This window comes from Hylobates moloch, unplaced genomic scaffold (assembly GCF_009828535.3).
Source record: "Hylobates moloch isolate HMO894 unplaced genomic scaffold, HMol_V3 SCAFFOLD_3, whole genome shotgun sequence".
NCBI classification, from domain to species: Eukaryota; Metazoa; Chordata; class Mammalia; order Primates; family Hylobatidae; genus Hylobates; species Hylobates moloch.
Window position 1 is genome coordinate 23454570 of NW_026652278.1, and position 21365 is coordinate 23475934.

General features: G+C 40.9%; 1 protein-coding gene across 5 annotated transcripts in view; it reads right to left on the reverse strand.

Moving 5' to 3' along the window:
* Nucleotides 1-19829, reverse strand: part of ADD3 (adducin 3) — a 138166-nt gene extending 118337 nt beyond the window's left edge. For 2 of the 5 annotated variants that reach the window (XM_032178185.2, XM_032178145.2), the window contains exon 1: nucleotides 19727-19829. The gene's annotated coding sequence lies outside the window, so the exon portion shown is untranslated. Of the gene's footprint in view, nucleotides 1-17575; nucleotides 17719-19726 lie in introns of those variants that run through there. The other 3 variants (XM_032178179.2, XM_032178140.2, XM_032178154.2) reach the window with 2 other exon arrangements.
* Between the last annotated feature and the right edge of the window lie 1536 nt (nucleotides 19830-21365).

Consider the following 21365-nt stretch of genomic DNA (forward strand, 5'->3'; position numbering starts at 1 on the left):
GGTATATCTCCTAATGCTGTCCCTTCCCCTACCCCCACCCCACAACAGTCCCCGGAGTGTGATGTTCAGGTTCTTCATTCTTAAAATGAGGTAAGGTTTCGCAATTCTATGAATCTAGATTTTATCACCCTCTCTCTCTTTATTCCTATTTGCTTCTCCTTTAAAGTATACAGAGAATTCCTACGTCTACTCATATAACAGAAAGTCTGATTTTACACAAAGGCATAATTTTAGCATCTGAAGAAACTTGCAAGCCTAGAGACCCCTTACTTCTATTACTAGGGGACTTGCTTTTAATTGAACCATGGAGGCAGAAGTTGGCTACCATCACGCTGAAGATTCCCATCTCTCCCATAAATATCGAACTAAAATTAAAAAATATGAAATTAAATTAAATTAGTATTATTAAATTTAAAAAGTTTATTTATACTACAGTACGAGTTAAACATTAGTATAGCTACCACCTCCCACTTTCTGTACCTCTGCCTTAGTGGAAGGGACGCTAGGAAAGGAAACGTTTTAATAAAATCAGACAATGGATCCAGAAACCACATCGAGGAGAAGAATTCAGGTGGTTCTTTCCCTAGGTTTTTCTGAGCCTAAAGCTATTTCTTATGCAGCAATTCATTTCCCAGGTGTAGGCAGGCCAAGTCTTGATTCAGGAATTTTAAAATAAACAATGAAAAACATTTCTGAACTAATGTACACGAAAAGACAGCCAGGTGCGGTGGCTCACACCTGTAATCCCAGCACTTTGGGAGGCCAAGGTGGGTGGATCACTTGAGGCCAGGAGTTTAAGAGCAGCCTGGCCAACACGCAAAACCCGACTCTATTAAAAATACAAAAAAATTAGCCAGGCATGGTGGCGCATAACTGTAACTCCAGCTATTCAGGAGGCTGAGGCACAAGAACCCACTTGAACCCACTGCAATCCTGCCTGGGTGATGGAGTGAGACTCTGTCTCCAAAAAAAAAAAAGAAAAGAGGAGGAAACTTGAGTGGTTTGGGGGTGACAACTTACTTTACACTGTATACGCTTTTGTGCCTTATTTTGTTCCATGTCCTTATATTTCTTATTCAAAATTTCAAGTATTTAAAAAATAAAATGGATTTTATAAAAATTTGATTCAAATAGTAAGTTTAACTTTAAAACCAATAAAATCATTATTGCTTTTAAAAAACTGAGTGCTTTTCACTGATTTTCATTTTACTAAGAATTACTTTTGAGTAAGTTATTTTAAACATCTGACACTTAAAAATTTTAAGCATGGAAATTTTACATTGAAATAATCTAGAAGTTAGTTCTGTCAAATTCAGTGTTTTCTCCCACCCATTTATAAAATCACTATGTCCTAATATAAAGCCCTGTGTTAAATATCTTATTACAAGGAGCTACAAACAAAAATGGTCAACTGTGCCTGTAACAAAGCTACTAGAAGAGCCAAATCACCTTCTTTCACCATTCAAATGTGCAAAAAGTCTTACTGGATTGGATTCTCCACTAAATTCACATAGCAAAAATAATTCTGCATGTGATCTTTTTTTTGGTAATAATTTATTATAGGTGCTTACTCTATGTTTACTTTTGAAGTTCCAAGATAAACCACCATATGTTATTAACGGGAAACCAAGATGGCACAATGACTTCCTGTAATGACAACATGCAATACTTGATATTGCAAAGCCCAATGCCTTCAACTCTTTTGTTATTCCATTGCACAAAAGTTCTGTTTACAATTTCAACTTTTATTTTAGATTCAGGGTGTGTACCTCTGCAGGTTTATCACACGGGTATACTGTGTGATGCTGAGCTTTGGGGTACAATTGATCCTATCACCCAGGAAGTGAGCATTGTGCTGGACAGTTTTTCAGCCCTTATCCCCTCCCTCTCTTCTGCCTCCAGTAGTCCCCAGTGTCGACTGTTCTGTCTTTATGTCCACGTGTATCCAATGTTTAGCTCCCACTTTAAGTGAGAACATGTGGTATTTGGTTTTCTGTTCCTGTGTTAATTTGCTTGGGATAATGCAATGCACAAAAGTTTAAAATTAAATGCAAAAACAGCAAAGGGGAAGCACCTTCATTTGGAAACAAAAAGACTATTCTTTAGCCAAAATGATGACTATTCAACCACTTCCAAATTCATAAATGAAAACAAATTCAAAGACTGGACGATTGGGTAATACTTGAGCAGTAAAGCAGATTAAGAGCTAGTCAAGTTTCTAAAATGTTTATGTTTGGGAAGAAAAATATACCTTCAAAACTTGCTGAATCTACTTCATTTCTAAGTAGTACAAGTGTTATCTTTCCTCTGTCATAAATCAGAGTATTGGAAATGGAGTCAAATGCCACATTTAGATTTCGACCCTCAGTGACTATATATTTCTTCAGCCTCTCCATTGTTCAGCAAGTTGCACAGATTTCTGCCTCCAAAATGTCCCATTCCTTCCTGTCTTAGTCTGTTCAAGCTGCTATAATAGAATAATACTATACACTGGGTAGCTTATAATATAGCAACAAACATTTATTTCTCACAGTTATGAAGCCTGGGAAGTCTAAGATCAAGACACTGGCAGACTCAGTGTCTGGTAAAGGCCAGCTTCCTTGTTCATAAATAGTTGTCATCTTGCTTGTCATCACATGGAGGAAGGAGTGAGGGAGCTCTCTGGGGTCTCTTTTGTAAGGGCACTAATCCCTTATAATCACTTCCCAAAGGCCCACCTCCAAACACCATCACACACCAAATACCGTTCTCTTTCAAATCTCAAAGCCATGGTCTTAGTTCATTTGCTTATCTCTAAATGCCTCCTAACCTCTTTGCCAACACTCTCTCTCTCCATCGTGACTTTCTTCACACCACCAAATCTCAGACACATTTGATTATGCCTCTTATCAACTGAAAGAGGTGCCACAGAATAAAATCTAAATTTCTTAAAGTAGCACCCAGGGACTGCATGATCTGGTCCTCTCAACTCACCATTCCTACCTCCTCTCCCATATCATAACCATCCCACAGACTTACGTGGCTTTGCATATTCTAGTATTATGGCCTATAATTCACCCTCCTCCCCAGCAGCTGAAATGCTACTGGTTCCTCTAAAGCTCAAGTCAAATGCCACTCTCCTCCCTGAATTGTTTCTCCCCAATGAGATATTTCCCTTCTCTGTGCCCACCTGTACTTCCTTTGAATTGTTGCTATAGTGTAGCTCGCAGGTTTGTGTTGGAGTCCGTTACTTACATAAATGTTACTTATACTAAGGTTTCTGTCTGGTTCACATATGCTTCCCTTAAAATACTGAAAAATTATCAAGCTATGAATATGGCAGCCATTCAAATAATATGGACCACTGTTTTCTAGAAGTTTTCATTCTAATAAATTATATATATATATATTCAAGATAAAATTAGGAGGTGAATTTTATGGTATGTGAATTATAGCTCAAAAAAATAACTTTAGGATAAGTGGTATATGAAAGGTAATTTAGAAATATTTTAGCCAACCCAGTATCATCCTCTTTGATGGTTCTGTTTTCTTTATGAAGATAAATATAACTTTGGGTTGGCTAAAAAAATTATTGGGAATTGATTATTTCGTATTTTAAAATTATAGATAAGGAGAAAAAAGTAGACTATCTTTATTGCTTAAGACCTAATAAACTTATTCATAAAACAGTTCCTACTCTCTGAAAACCCATGGAAAGGATCATCATAGAGGCTTCTTCAGCTTCTCTAGGTCATCCCCCACAAAATCAAGTGTTAAAAAAAAAATTAGACTCACCCCTGAGTTATCAAGCATAGGATCACAAACCACCTCCTGATTTCTACCTGGACAAGAAAAGCATCTTAACCCGGCCTCTTTAAGCAAAGAAGGCTAAACCAGGTTGAGTGCGGTAATTCTTGTTTCATCCAACTTTCTACTGGAAAAACAGTTCTGTTTTAGAAATAAGGTCCACATAAGTTATTTTAGTTATTCTTTCATACATCTGAATTTGCGCGCACAGATTTTTTCCTGGTATTTTTTAAAACTTGAGACATAATTCACATACCATAAAATTTACTAATTGTACATTTCAGTGGTTTTCAGTATATTCACAATGTTGCACAACCATCACCACTATCTAGTTCCAGAACTTTTTCATCATCTTTCCTTTTCAAAAGGAAACCCAGTACCCATTAAGCTACCACTCCCCGTTTCCCCCTCCCTGCAGCTCCTGACAACCACTAATCTCCTTTCTGTCTCTATAAATGTCTATTCTAGACATTTCATGTCAGGGGAACCACATAATTTTTGGTCCTGGGTATCTGGCCTTTTTACTTAGCATGTTTTCAAGGTTCATTTATAATATAAAATGCATCAGTACTTCATTCCTTTTTATGACTGCATAATATCCCACTGTATGGATACCACATTTGTTTATCCATTTACCAGTTGATAGGCATATGGGTTGTTTCCATTTTTTGGCTATTATGAATAATGTTGCTATGGCTACTAGTGTACAAGTTTTTTGTGGGAATACGTTTTCAATTCTCTTGGGTATATACCTATGAGAAGTGCTGGATCGTAATAACTGTTACCATTTTTAACCACATTAACTCTGAGGAACAGCCAGACTGTTCCATTTTTAAAGGGCAGTAACAACACTATTTTTATTTTCACATTTTGATTAAAATAAAATTGTTCAATCCCTAGAGAAAATGGTTTCCTTCAGGACCAAGTGTCCTTAGCAGTTAAAATAAATTCAAGGTTTTATAAGATAAATTAAATCCCTTCAAAGCATAAAGATGTATAGAAATACCTCAAACCCATATTACAGCGAAGCTTATTCTAGTCATCAAAGGGATTAAATATGCATCCATTTAAAAAATGGAGAAGGAAAATGACAACTCACAAGTTTATATAGTTAGCTTATAATTATGCACTGATCTCTCCTCATAGCAACTTCCAAATAGATGTCTAATAGACATTTCAAATGAATGTCTCAGACTGAACTCTTATTCTCTCCCATTCTCCAGACTGCTCCTCCTTAGACTTTTGCCTAGGCCCAAAACCTTGGGGTCAAGTTTGACCCCTCTCTCTCAACATATACCCCCATAGTCCAGTAAGAAAATCCTACTGATTCTATCTTTAAAATATATCCAGAATCCAATCAATTCTCACCACCTCTACCAGATACATCATCTCTCACCAAGAGTATCACACTGACCTCCTAAGCAGTCTCCCTGCATCTACACTTGCTCACTATGGTCTAGTCTCAAAACACAGCCAAAAGAAACTCTTTAAAACATCTGTCAGATTGTGCCACACCTCTGTTTGAAGTTATCCGGTGGCTTCCCATTACCCCCACCACGTTCCGCTTTATCATGCCAGTTATGCTTGGGCCTCGGGGCCTTTGGCTTGTTTTCCTCTGCCTGCAATGTTCTTCCCCCCAGACATCCACACGCATGCTCTCTTGTCGTCTTCAAGCTCACCTTCTCTGTGAGGACTTTTCCTGGTTGCTCTATTTAAGTCTGCAATTACCCCCAAACACTCCCTTAGTTTTCTTTCCCTGCTCTATATTGCTCCATAACATTTATCACTAACGTGATATATACTTTATTTCTATTTACTTCCAAGAATATAAACTCCATTAGGCCAGGAGGACTTGTCTGTTTTGCTTACTGCCAAATTCCCAGCACTTAGAACGGAACCTGACACATAATAATTGCTCAATAAATACTTGTTGAATGAATAAATGAAGGATGCACTGAGCTGCTCAAAAAAATAAGGGCTAAACAGGTCACAAATATTTATGAGGAACTAATATTACTACATCTGATAAAGTTAAGATGAGAGTGGAAAGCATTTATGGGAAAAGATACCACCATGTTTCTACAGTTTGCTTTAGGAAAAGTTGCTATCCTTGCTCATTTCATGTATTTTGGAAAGAATCTGTCCTTTGCCAAAGGCTCTTAGCTTCCGAAGAGCTGAAACAAACTCTGGGAGTTGACAAGCTCCTGGGGTAATGATGTCCTTCTCTTAAGTGCCACATATACATAGAGCCAAGGACCTTCATGGTCTTCATCTTCTATTAGCCCCATTCCCAGAATCTTCACACAATACAATCAATAGGTTTCTTGACCACTCTCCAAGTAAACCTACAAACTGGTGAATTCAGCTTCTTCAGAAGCATAATCATAGCACCTTCAAGCACAGATGAATCTTAAAAAAATGCTTTATCCCAATGGCTCACATATCTTACATAAAAGAAAACTAGCCAGGTGCGGTGGCTCACACCTGTAATCCCAGCACTTTGGGAGGCCGAGGTGGGCGGATCACGAGGTCAGGAGATCGAGACCATCCTGGCTAACACAGTGAAACCCCGTCTCTACTAAAAGTACAAAAAATTAGCCAGGTGTGGTGGCAGGTGCCTGTAGTCCCAGCTACTCAGGAGGCTGAGGCAGGAAAATAGCATGAACCCGGGAGGTGGAGGTTGCAGTGAGCTGAGATGGCGCCACTGCACTCCAGCCTGGGCAACAGAGCAAGACTCCGTCTCAAAAAAAAAAAAAAAAAGCAAACAGTTACTTGCTCAAAATGTCTTGAATAGTTACAGTAAGAATTTTTCAAATAGTAAGGGAACATGACAAGTCTGAGTGAGAGAACTGAGACACTTTGGAACAAATCTAAAATCTGAAAACGGACAATTTTACAAAAATTTTAAGTAAAATGGTCATATCTCGTATCAACTCTATCCATCCATCATCCACCTATTAGATTTAAAAGTTACATAACAGATATTGACAGAATATGCTCTAGCATTAGGCAAACAAAGTAAATGATGGACAAATACAGATTTTTAAAAACGTACACCTCTTCCCCAAAATGAGGTTTTCCTTGTCCAGTGCTGGGAATGATGAGGATTCCTAAAGTCTTTCTATTAATACTAACTTTCCTAAGCATTACTGCCTTCAAAACGGATGTATAAGGATATTCCTATAAAACCAGTAATTTTCATATGGAGTTAAGAGGGACCACTGTTAAAAGTCTCCATGTGACCACCACTGCCACTCCATCCCCTCCCTTCACTCCTGCCATATTCTAATATATTTCCTAGGGGGGCCAGTCCTTGACACTGTTACAAATAAGTCTTCGCTGTAGCCGTTAAATACCTTATAGTGCCAAGATATTGTGAACCACTATTATAAACTATCTCCCATCATGCTATAGAAAAAGAATCATTTTCGTGGACAGTAATTTCTGGCCAAAATCCTTTCCATCTTCTCCACTTAATGAAATCTTAACTTCTCCTTCAAGGTCCACCCTTGTTCTTCTTTCCCGTGAGGGCTTTTCTGACCACTCCATCTCTTTTTTTTTTTTTTTTTTTTTTGAGACAAAGTGTCGCTTGTCACCCAGGCTGGAGTGCAATGACATGATCTCAGCTCACTGCAACCTCCGCCTCCCAGGTTCAAGCGATTCTCCTACCTCAGCCTCCCAAGTAGTTGGGATTACAGGCGCCTGCCACCACACCTGGCTAATTTTTGTATTTTTAGTAGAGACGGGGTTTCACCATATTGGCCATGCTGGTCTCGAACTCCTGACCTCTGGCGATCCAACCACCTCAGCCTCCCAAAGTGTTGGGATTACAGGCGTTGAGCCACTGCACCCAGCCCACTCCATCTCTTTTCTTGATCAGTTGACCTGTGGCATTTGTTTACTGTATCTATCATCTGGCATTCATCACATACACTGGCAAGTAACATCTTTTGCATTGTTGTCTTAGTTATTGCTGACCGTTCCTATGTTTGACTGGGAAAGCCTGAGTCTCAAGGAGTGATGTGTCTCATAGCTTATGGAGATTTTCTGGAAGACACATATTAAAGTATAATTCCTTACAGATAAAGGAGAAGGGCCAGAAGCCCTAAGGGTGACCGGGTTAAGAATACACAGCACAACCATCATTTAACTGCAATTTTAGAAGCTTTTGGTTATACCAAAACAATGATCCCCAATCTTTTTAAACAAGATACCTTTTATGCTCAAAATGTGTTAACAAACAAGACCATTACTCATAATAGTAGTCAGGTATTAAATATCTCTTAATTTAAAAAAATACATGGATTCAATGAAGTTTTAGTACATACATGTAAGGTATGGTACTTATTCAGTACACAGAACGTACTTGGTATGCACAAAAAGTTGGTTTCCCCTAGGACCTCAGGATGGCACATGGTTTAATTTTATCGTACTGTGGACATGGATTATTATTGCCATGTTGAAAAATATTACCACATAAAAATATTTAGAAGGAAGCAAAATAAATACATGTATTATATATATAAAAAACAAATCCCCACTCCCCTACAAAAAATAAACCCAGCCAAAAACTCTTCAGTAACTCTTCCCATGGAGGGTATATTTTAAGCACATGCTCCAGTGTGAAACAATTCACTTCATGTTTCAATAAACTTTTCTTGTGGTTTTAAATATAGCAGAAAGAACAAAAGTTAACATAGACGAAATCATATAGAAAACATTTGGAAGTTCATCTCATGTATACGTCCTGATTCTAGTGAAATCTCAATCCTATTTACCCATGTTACCACTTTCTTAAAAACAACAACAGAAACCAAGAACCCTAGCATCAGTATTTTCCAGCCAAGGCAGAAATATTCTAACCTTGGTTCAACTCTTCTGTGCAGTCACCAACAAAAATAAACATAAATAAATCAGCAGTATAGCATAGTGCTTAAGGGTATTAGCCCTGACCTCAAATCTTGGCTCTGCCCTTTATTAACGGTATGATCTTGGGCTTACTTCACTAAACTTTGGATAATTTATGTGCAGTGCTTAAAATGATCCTTGGCAAGTTTTAAAGGCTAATAAAAATGGTTACTAATTAAGTAATTATATATAATAGATATAAATATATAACAATAAAGTGTATTTTTATAGCAACAATTTCAAAGCTTCCTTTCAATTCATATTTTCAAAGTTCCTTCTTGTCTGGCTTTAACAAGCCTATTCCAGATACCTTAAACCTCCACTGACCTGTAACCTGTTCTACTACCTCCAGTTCTACCCATGGCTGCTAACCACAGTAAGTTTTTGGAAAATAGGGAAAGAAAAAACAAACAAAAACCAGGAAACCACTACCATACACCAAAACAACAACAAAATCTACTTTGAAACAGTGAATTCACTCAAGTAGTAATCATTGCCTTAGAAAATGAGACAAAAAGGGCAGGAGAAAAAAAACAATCAAAGTATTCAAGTATTCTTAAAACCCTTACCTCCAGTTAGGCAAATGATTTGTTTGCTGACTCTAAGCCCAAGCAGATTTTAACATTTATTGTCTGCAGGAGCCATCAATAACCAACCAGACCTGCTACTGAAAGACTGCTCTCATTAAAATAATTTTCTTTATCACTTAATTTAATTTCACCTCTACTTGGTTGTTTTTAATGTAAGACCCAACAACTTCTTCAGGTTTCTCTTTTCCCATGCATTCCAACAAGTACTGAATTAGTTCTTCATCATGTGTTTAGGCCTCCTGCTGGGAAGCATAATTAAAATTAAGCAGGCAACAATTCCACTTGGTACTAAGATCCTGTCAAATCCTCCAAATGAAGCTGGGCCTGGTTTCTCCAGGAATTGGCTGAGTTCTGTAAGGAAAACAGGAGCTGCTCAACTTGATGCTGGCCATTCAGTTGATGGCACTCTTCCCTTTGAGCCCAAATTAAACAGCCCCAAGAAGTATGTTCTGCTACATTCAGGTGTGACACGAAGTAGGGGTTCTCTCTTCAAAGCACTTAACTGATAGTCACAGTCCCTCCTGAAATGCTGACTGGTCAAGGCAGACACTCTAAAAGAGCACAGGGATGTTTAGATTATAAGACATCAAACAACATAAAATCATCTAAAGTGATTACCAATTAATTAGCTTCTCAGAGGTTATTACTATCTCAAGTAAATACATCTTCTGATTCAGGCATAAAATGCTCCTTCCCTATTACATTCTGCTGTAACAGTGACAGCCTTTCTGTGGCTAGTGACTAGACCCTTGTCTATCCCATGTTTTACTAAGGTATTTAGTGATGGCAAATTGCTTAGATAAATACAATTTTATCATTATTAACATTCACTATGACAGATGAAGTAAAAATGTATTACTTTCAGCATTTTTAACTGAAAATAAATTTGATGCCCACTTAAAAAAAAAAGTCAAACATTCTGTCGGGCGTGGTGGCTCACGCCTGTAATCCCAGCACTTTGGGAGGCCGAGGCGGGTGGATCACGAGGTCAGGAGATCGAGACAATCCTGGCTAACATGGTGAAACCCTGTCTCCACTAAAAACACAAAAAATAGCCGGGCATGGTGGCGGGTGCCTGTAGTTCCAGCTGCTTGGGAGGCTGAGGCAGGAGAATGGCGTGAACCTGGGAGGCGGAACTTGCAGTGAGCCGAGATCACACCACTGCATTCCAGCCAGGGCAACACAGCAAGACTCCATCTCAAAAAAAAAAACAAACAAACAAACAAAATCAAACATTCTAATACGAATATCAGTGCAGATCTAGTTTTTCAAAAAACAAGTATTTTTAAAGCAACGAATTTCTAATTGATAACGTGTACTTTAACAAATAATAGCTCCCAATTATTAAATGTTGAGTAAGGTTTGTCACACTTCTATTCTGAAAATCTTTATTTGAAATTTAACAAGCAGACAGTTGTGGAGAAAGAAAAAAATTCCTTTTAGTGCAACCTCCAGTTGAAAGCTAAAATTTTAAGCAATCAGATAGAATTCACCTTAAAAATTCTACCTTCCTATCCTGGCCAACATGGTAAAACCCCATCTCTACTAAAAATACAAAAAATTAGCCAGACGTGGTGGCCCATGCCTATAATCCCAGCTACTCGGGAAGCTGAGGCAGCAGAATCACTTGAACCAGGGAGTCGGAGGTTGCACTGAGCCGAGATCACACCACTGCACTCCAGGCTGGCGACAGTGCGAGACTCCGTCTCAAAAAAAAATTCTACCTTCCCTTAGGAAAGTGAATTCAACTCTGACAATAAAAACTGTAAAAGAAGTCCAGACGCGGTGGCTCACACCTATAATCCCAGTACTTTGGGAGGACGAGGCGGGCGGATCACCTGAGGTTGGGAGTTCAAGACCAGCCTGACCAACATGGAGAAACCCCATCTCTACTAAAAATACAAAATTAGCCGGGCGTGGTGGCATATTCCTGTAATCCCAGATACTTAGGAAGGCTGAGGCAGGAGAATCGCTTGAACCCGGGAGGCAGATGTTGCGGTGAGCTGAAAATCGTGCCATTGCACTCCAGCCTGGGCAACAAGAGTAAAAAACTCTGTCTCAAAAAAATAAAGATAAAAAAACTGTAAAAGAAAGGCAAGGTAAGAGGTATACTGTTTTTACCTTTAAAAAGTTGGCTGTGGAAATAAGGAATATGAACAATGCATCAACTTCATTGCAAATCCCCTTCTACCTCCCATTTGTGCAGCTCAGGCAATGAAGCATTCCACTCATCCAAGGCACTTATGTCCAATCACAACTCCATTTGAGCTCTGACCATTCATTGCCCTTTTCCAACCACTTCCTTAGATATTAAAAGGCTGACCTTTTAGAATTTTGTCATGTATTAAGACAAATGAGAACAGAAGTCACGATGCAGCTAACAGTTGCTCACTCTAACTTCCTAGGGCATAAAAGTGGAGTGTTCTCAGAAGTCCCTGGGGAGGCCTTGACTTCCAAATCTACTTCCTTAGATATACCAAGTAAGCCTAACTATCTTCTCCAGGAGGATGAGTAAACCCATCTTTCTGCTCTAGCATTTGGTCATTCTAGCAAATCAAAAGATGATAGGATGAGAATATTGTATGGAAAAGGAAAACGGAAATGCTGTCCTTGCTCAGTATGAGCTGAGCCATTGTGGAAGAACTGCACAGAAACACTGCTAGGGGTGACAAAGACATACACCGAGTTTCCATGACACTAAAAACTCAGCACTTCTCCAACCTGATTGCTTTTACATTGTTTGAGTTCCACCTCCTCTAGCAGGTGACCAACAAACAGCCATGGGAGCAGAGTTAAACAGGCTGAGTCATTCACATCAGCACCCTCCTCTTCCATTCCATCTGAAAAGGTGAGCACTTCCCTTGGTGAGGGAGGGGAAAGTAAGAAATCACAAGAATAAATTTAAAGAGGTATGGAAGCTTAAAAAAAGAATTTCGTGTATATTACTTGGAGTTAGGTTATCCTGCTTGATCCATTGCTTGCCTTAACGTATCTGTGATCACTGTTATTTTATTGCTTCACTAATATATTTCTAGAGACATTGGTTTTAAAGATATTATGTTACTGTCCTTAAATTTCTCAGAAGTGTTTTCACCCCCCAGCTGGTTGAAGGAAATGTTTATCCTATGGAAATTGCATACGCTCACTGCAGAAAAAAATGAGTTTCATAACCCTATATTAAAACCTTAGCCTTGGCCGGGTGCAGTGGCTCACGCCTGTAATCCCAGCACTTTGGGTAGCTGGGCAGGGAGGAACACTTGAGGTCAGGAGTTCAAGACCAGCCTGGCCAACATGGCAAAACCCCATCTCTACTAAAAATACAAAAATGAGCCGGTCGTGGTGGCGGGCGCCTGTAATCCCAGCTACTCAGGAGGCTGAGGCAGAATAATCACTTGAACCCAGAAGGCAGAGGTTGCAGTGTGCCGAGATCACGCCACTGCCCTCCTGCCTGGGTGACAGAAAGAGACTCCGTCTCAAAAAAACACAAAACAAAAACCTAAAAAAACAAAAAAACCGTAGCCTTGTTTGAAGAGGTAGTCATCTTAAATGCCAGTTAATGTACTGCGTACAAACCAATCTCCTCAGGCCCATTTTCATTGAAAGAAAAAAAAAGTAAACATAACATATGGTGCTGATACAGATCAGTCTGACATCAAGTAAAGGCTCAATTTAGATCTAACCTTACCTTAAAGATATAAACCAGGCCTGTGGCTCATGCCTGTAGTCCCAGCTACCTGGGAGGCTGAGGTGGGAGGATGGCTTGAGCCCAGGAGTTCGAGACCAGCCTGGGCAATATAGTGAGAGCTGTCTCAAAAATACAAAAAAAGAAAAAAAAAATGATATAAACATATGCCAAGGCCTATACATGTTGTACAATAACGGTTCAGCTTTTAGTGGAGTTAAAACTAAGCAATATTATCTTCAAGAAACAAACTTACAAGAACAGTAAGCCTTTTAAAATCAAAGATAGGTTTCATCCATTTAATACCTTTTGGTGATCATGCTACTACTATTTGGATTATGCTAGACAACTCTGAAAGCCGCATTCTTTCTTTCAGGTTTCTAGGATACTCTAAATTTATTCCTTCAATGCAGTTAAGTAATGTCCTAGAAGCCTGAAAGGGATTGTTAACGCAGCTTTTCAAACATACTCAACCAAAAACAGTTTAAGGAAACAAGGGGCTCTGATTCTCATTATCTGTGCTACCATCTAAGACTTTAAGTTAAACAGTACTTTCTTAACATTTAACATGTTTTCAACTGTGCAGTTCAGTTTTGAACTTTGAGACTGGTCCAGATATTCAGCAACATTAAAATACACATGAAATAAATAAAAAGATCCACAAACCTTTTTTCTCCAACACTTTTTTTCCCACATAAAGGTATTACTCTATGTGTACTGTTGGTACTCAATAAATATTACATTAATATACCAGGTGAATAATTTTTAACTTTACCTAAAAGGAAGAGAATCCCTCAAGTAGCATGGTTTGACATACACATACATACACACACACATCCATAATTAGCTACTTCCAAGAATAAAAAATAATTATATTCATCTAAGGGATAACAGACTTTTTCTTTCAAGCAACAGCCAATGAAAGACTTCTAACCTGTATGTTTTAGAGGATTCTTGATATATACAACTCATTACAGTAAAAAATTACAGTAAAAATTTGAGACTGTCTTGGCATTTGGCCAAGAGAATTAAATCTCTGGCAGAACCTGAAAGACCTCATAACAATCTCACCTATAAATACTCTGGCATGGACCCGGAGTTCAAACCATAGAGTATTAACACAGAAGACATAAAGTATTAAGGCACTCATTTTGAATCTCAATGACATGACAGTCTATGACTGTCCAATTAATCTTAAATTGGGTTTAAATAACTTCAAATAGGTCTATGTTTAAGAGGAAGAATAGCACTCAATTAGATATTTAAAGTTTTTTTAAAAATTCAAACTCTACATATTTAATATTTTCAAAGGAATCTGAAAAGCACTAATTATAACAAAAACAGTGTTTAGTGTGAGAAACAGATTAGTAACCTGTGTCTTCAACAAAGCTTGCACTTTCTCAATTCAACGCATGCTTGTTTTTAAGCATTTTTTCTAACATTACATTGCACTAAGTTGTCAAAGGACATATCATCTATCTACAATAATTCTAAACATTACTTAAAACAGCTAATTTAGTTTATAATTTGTTTGACATATCAACTACAATGGTGAAGCAGCAACACACAGTTCCTTGAGGAATGTGAATGACAAAGTATAAGCCACAAGTTATATTTTTGCATTTAGGGTTCATTTTAGGAAGCAACTCAGGTGGTATTTAGAACAAATTTAAGTTAAAATTTATCTCAGGTTGATATGATGTTGGTAATCAGAAAGGTGATAAGGTTTACTGATTTACTGCAGAACTGGAATCTCCAATGGGAATTAGTGCCCTCTGGGCCACCTGGGGCCCTACATGTCTGGTAAGCTTCAAAAAAAAAAGACTTTAGTATCTCTAGAATTAGAAAGATAGCATACTCTAGCACAAACTCTAGCACCCTAAACATATGTTGTGTATCAAAAAAGAATACTCTTTCAACGTCAAAAGGTGACTGTATTTAATGCAGATTAACCACCACTCTTTAGATTTAAGCACAACTTGGTGGTATTAATGCCAGAGGATGTGGTTAAACAAGACATGCACACCTGATAGTCTTGGGAATACTATGAAGACCTCTCACTGGTTTGCAGTAATTACCATGAGCTCAATAGCAACAAGGGGCAGTGGTTACATGGGCTCACTCTTGGGCCAGATTCTGGGTTCAGAACCAACCTGTGTCACCTTGGGAAGATACTTAACCTCTCCATGCCTCTGTTGAGTCACTGGGTTGTTGGAAGGACTAAGTAAATCAAATCACATAAAACTCTTAGTGCCTGGCACAGAGGTTAGGCAAATAAATATTGGCTATTACAAATATTTGCTGAGTCTTCACATGCTGGGTAGCATGACCTAACAGCCTTCAAAAAGATATGTCACTTTATATACTGATAATGATAAACACAAAAAGCACTGAGTACAAACCCTATTCTAAGCACTTTACATATAACAACTCGGTTAAGCTAAAGTTCTGATGTGACTGTTCCCCAACACGCTACACAGTTTGTTCAGAGCCAGGTTTCTATGCTTTTATGTGATTTCTTCCCTCAAACACTTCTTATACTCTGATGACATGCATACATGCCACGCAGTACTGCTAACCAACTGCTTTGAAATGGGAGAGATTAACCAGCTAACCACCTGTAGGCTTACATGTGACAAAAGCACTCAGACATGATAGGCCTACTTCAGGAAGCCTCAAAACCTCAGAAGTTGGGCACTACCCTGTATCTAGGTTTTAGGATTGTGTGTAGGAGTTGGGCTGTTGCTGATGGTATGTTCTCTTGGTCTCAAGACATTCTGGTTTTACAAAGACCAGATCTACACTTTAAACATAACTGAGCACAATTCACATTCATCCCAGCATAATATTGACAAAAGGGGTGAGACAGCAAAGTGTATAATTTTCTCCCTTTCAGTCAATGCTTGAAACTTACATTCCGAAAATACAATCCTTCTATCATGCAAAATATTTCCCAAGTGTCATATGATCAACAATGTCAAATGTTTACCAAACATTTCCTATCATATACGTAAAATGTAGCAATATATTGAATGTCTCATAACCAACTATCTCAAGAACTCCTTCAAATTATGTTTAACATTCAAAATGGATACACCCGTTTCTTCTTTAAAAACTATTACCAACATGCCAGCACTTCCGGGCACCTTAAGTGTTAGCACAGACTGAACTCTTCAGAAAGATGAAGAGTTAAATGTAGCGGCCTTTATTTTATCCTGGTCCTCCTTCCATAAAGTTAATCTGCTCCATTTAAGCAAAGGAAAATAAGTTATAATGCAAATGCAATATAATAGAGACTTCGATGTAAAAACTTCCTACAAATGCTCCATTTATAATGTTCCAGTTATTTGTAGGGTTAAGTAACTTAACCCTATAAATGGGTTGGTCCCATAACTTAATTACACAAATATTTTTAACAGTCAAGTATTTAACTTAAAAACGACAAATTGCACTGTACTCTTATTTTTTCAATCTTTAAAAACACTCTCACTAGGAGTCTTCTAAAGCCAAAATTAGGAACGTACCCTGCACTATGTAGTCAGAAGCTATTCCAAGAAAAGCAACCATTTAATATTGCTAAATCTAAAATCCTACATAATTTAACGTAAACGTCCACGCACGTGTATGTAGCTAGTCCCGTACCCCAGAATCTTATCAATCCCCTCCCCAAACTTGCATATAATCCTCCCTCAAAGCCTCTTGGTTAAGTTAAATTCCTTAACACTCTACCAGGTTAATTGCAACAGCACATGTGCCAAGGAAATTAGTGGTTTTCCTTGCGCTCCCATTTTCAATGGGCACCTACTTGCAATTAAATCTCTGCAACAAAAAAGTTCACCCGAGGCCGTTCTTGCCATTTTAAAAGAGGCCCAGATTATGCTACCTGTCTGTGGTCTTGCCTGCGCTATAATAGCATACCTCCAAAGAAGCTGGACGTGCCCCAAACACCAGCACACCAGACCTGCTGCCAACTTCGCTTGTCACCCCTAGCAGGAAGCTCAACCTAACATGTATACGTTTGTAGGGGTGGTGTGTTTGTGTGCGTGTATGTCTGTTTGGGGGGTGGGGAAGCGGATTATAGAAGAAAGGTAACTGAACACTTTCAACTTGTAACAAAAAAAATGTTTTTTTAATGAGGAGAAAAAAAAAAACTAAAACCAACATTCTCTCTCTTTCCTCCACCTTTTCCAAGCGCAGGAACCTCCCACTCCCCTGAAGCGCACCTTCAGGGCTTAAGGTCCCCGGGGTCACCTAAGCTTCAGCTAGCATCTGATTTTAGTACTCCCCGCCTTCGGAGGGAAAACCAGAGGACGCGCGAAGCGTCGGATCCACCCCGCGGCGCCGCAGGCCGTGCACCGCCGCCCCCGGACCCTCCCCCGCAGGTACGCTCCCCTCTGGCCTGGCCGTGGTCCCCACTCCCGCCCCGGAAAAGGGTTCACCTGAGGCCACAGGGACAGCCAATGAGAAGTCCCCTCGGCCCCGCCAGCCGCCGCTCCCTACTCCCGCGCGACCCCCGGTAGCGTCCCCGCTGCCAGCCCCCGCGCGGGTGCCCGCGTACCGGCCCGGAGGAGAGGCGGGACGACGGCGCGCCCTCTCCCCGCAAGATTACCTCGCAGCGCGTAGCCGGCTTTGTGTTTCCCCTCCCTCCTTCTCCGCAGCCGCCGGGGCTGCAGTAGCCGCCGGATCCCCCGCTGCCGCAGCCTCTTAAGCGCCACAGAGCCCCAGAGGGTAGGGCGGGAGAAGGGGAGGGGGCTTGAGGAGGGAGGGACCTGTACGCCGAGCCCTGTGCAGCAGGAAGCGGCGACACCTGGGATGCCGACGCCTCTAGCTCTTGCTCTGTGTTTTAAAAAATCTAATTTAAACCCCTCTTCTTTCCCTCCCGCCCCTCACACTGGCGACCGTTAACGGGCTGGCGGCTCGCGCTCTGGCGGGACTCGCCGAGCACCCCTCCAGCGTCCCTTGGTCCCGCCCCCTAACGCCCCGCCCCTAGGTCCCCAAGCGCCCCCCCCGGTCACGCCCCCAAGGTCCGCCCCTCGCAGCCCCCTACGCCTCTGGCCCCGCCTCTTGGGCTCTGAAGCCTCCCGGCCCCGCCTCCTCAAGACCTCGCCTCTGGCAGCCCCGAGCTCTCTCTGGCCCCGCCTCGAGCGCCCCTCTAGAGCCCTGGCCCCGCCCCCGCAGCCCCCTCCGCGCCCTCAAGCGCTAAGTCCGTGAAACTGCGGCGGTGGGGGCCTGCAGGCCCTGCAGCCGGGAGGGCCTGGTTCGGGGCGGCTGCCTGGCGCCTCTTCAACGTCCTCCTCTGGCTGTGCAGCTCGAATCCACGGCGTCCCCGGAGGGCCAGAGGGGGAAACGACCCCGACAGAAACCCGACCGCGAAAGGGAGGAGGGGCGCCTCGGAAATGTCTCCCGCCCTAAATGAGCGAGCCCCCCACTCCTACTCCCGAGGCTGAGCCGCCGCTTTGAGTCAGCCTCGGCCGCCCACACTGGCTGCTGGGGCTTTAGGGGGAGGCCACTGCAAAGGTTCAACCTCCGCACGCCCCCCATGGGGCCTGGACTTTGCTCTCAGCACAGCTGCCTTCGCGGGCGCCTAGTCCCTACAACCCCTGCTTCACCTCCACAGAGGGGGAGGACCGGGGCTCTCGTTTCTGCTTCATTTGGACCTCTCGAGAGTCTTCACTCCCGCTTTGGCTCCCGGCCTCTGAACCTTATGAGAGCTCACTTCTTTGAGGCGAAAAGTCGAGGCATCGCCAAGAACCTTCAAAATGAATGCGGGGCCCGGCAAACTTTCCAACACGCAATTGCAGGGCTGTGGATCCATCCACAGGTGACACCGGGTAGCCCACCCCCGTCGCCCAGACATGTTTCTCACCCCAACCTATTCTCGAAATAGACCTCCCTGCGGTGCACACTTTTCTCTGCCACCCACGACTTCCACGTCCCTCCTGCACCAGTACACTTGCAAGCACACCCCTCCGAGCGCCATTCTAGTGATTCATGGTCCCTTGGGCCAACCCCACCCTAACACACACAACAAACTTCGTTCCCCACCCTTATCTCCCTTCGTTTCCAAGGCACTGGCGACAATCCACTTCATTTCCTTTCCTCATCTACAGACTTGTCCCCCTCAAATACCTCACGCCATCCCCCTCATCTTCATCCCCTCCCTCCTCCCTAAAAATGTGCTAATTAAAATGTAGTTTCCTCTTCCCACATATGAAGTGTGGAAAATGAATCTTGTCTTGGCACAAACTGTGATGCATTTATCGTTTTCTCTCTCCACTGGACTAAGGCTGTAGAAATTTTAGTCTACCACCATCTCCCATTTGCTCAAAAATCCAACCATGCCTTATTATTTTTAAATACTCTTAACGAATCGTGGAGAAGACTTCCTAGTTTGGGGAAGAAAATTGTTTAGAAAATGCTCAGCCTGACATTTTATTTGGCATTTAAAAATATCTGCAGTATTTGAGAGAGATATTGGGAGTGGCTGGATATTTTCTTGCATTTAAAAAGAAAAAAAATGAAAAGCTTTGCATGCATCAAGGTTAGCCTTTTTATGAATAGCAAAAAAAGTATCCTAAGGGCACCTATCAGCATATAGTCCCCACTATATTTTGCTAGTTGCAAATCTAGACACCCCCACCACCACCAAAGGAAGACAAATTAACATAATCCATTTTAAGCATGTCTGATGAACAGTCTTTTCCATGATCATTCCTTTTCTCACCGTTTCTGGACAAAATAGCTAGATAGAGCTCCTTACCCACCGAAGATCCAAAGCTTCCTTCTAACCAGGGTAGTAGATGTACGTGTCTGTGTCTTCTGTTCTCTAGGTGTGGATTCTGCAATGCTGCACAGAAACCCACTGCAGCCTCAGACCAACAGCAGCGGCGGCGGCGACGGCGGCGGCAGCAGCAGCAGCAGCAGCATTAGCAGCAGCAGCTTCTCTCAATGCTGAGTAGTAAAGTGTTTGACTTAGTAGACTCTACAGTTACCATTAGGCGCTTGCTTAAAGAGAGGAGGCGGAATCTTTCTTAAAGGAATGGGTTTTGTTTTTCCTCTCTAGTATTGCTTCATAAGAGGCAGAGAGGGTGGAATCAGGGAGTTTTGTGGACTGAGTAAATCAGTACAGCTGTGGGAGGTCAAGGTTAAAATTAACTGGGTGGTTGAGGAATGGAGGCAATGATTTTAGTGTAAGTCAATGAAATGCTAGAAGCACCAGTTTTAAAGAGCCCTGCTAATTTCAAACATTGGGGTAATGGCAAAATAAAGTTGTATGCCTTGAAACTGATTAGTAATTTGTGCTAATATTTAATTTCCAATCATCGTACTAAAATAATAACTATGTAAAGGAAAGCTATTTAGCATTTAATATAAGAATAAAAAGAAAAATGAATTAAAACTCGTTTATGTGACTAGAAGCAATGGATTCAAGTCCTACCTATAAGCATACTTGGAACTTCCGTGAATACCAGTATTAGAAAATATATTGTTGACAGATTTCAATGCGTGCTCATGTGTTATAAAAATCACAATATTATATATAGAAAAAACAAAATATATCTAAAATAATTTTTGGGTAATAGCACAGTATTATGCTATTTCAGTGGCAATTCAAAGGTCAGCAAAATTAAGAAACACTAGTGGATTGACTGACTCTAAGTGCATATGAATCTACTATTTACACTATTAAAATGTGTTGTGTCCACACAAGAATCTGCATTATAACCTTACATTTTATCTTTATATTACTTGATTTAAGCACTGACCAGTTATGTTTTTTTCTCTATAAGTAAATGAAGAGGTGTGATCTCAAAATATGAATAGAAAAAAATACAGAAAATATTCTGCCATTGATTTTCTTTGCACAGCTTTTGTTAATTCTGTACCTGTGTGATCTTGAACAAGTAAATAACCTTATTTGGTTCTTAGTTCCCTGTTTTGTAAAGTGAGGAAGTTGGATTGAAATTTCCCAGAGTCTGGCTGGGCATGGTTGGTGGCTCACGCCTGTAATCCCAGCACTTTGAGAGGCTGAGGCAGGCGGGTTACAAGGTCAAGAGATAGAGACCATCCTGGCCAACATAGTGAAACCCTGTCTCTACTAAAAATGCAAAAATTAGTCGACTCACTGCAATCTCTGCCTGCCGGGTTCAAGCGATTCTCCTGCCTCAGCCTGGGACTACAGGCGCATGCCACCACGCCCAGCTAATTTTATGTATTTTTAGTAGAGACGGGTTTCACAGCGTTAGCCAGTATGGTCTCAATCTCCTGACCTTGTGATCCGCCTGTCCTGGCCTCCCAAAGTGCTGGGATTACAGGCGTGAGCCACCGCACCCGGCCTCAATTTTTTTTTTTAATGCCTCCTACAGGGAGAGAATTAAAAGAAATTAGTTGCCCAGTTT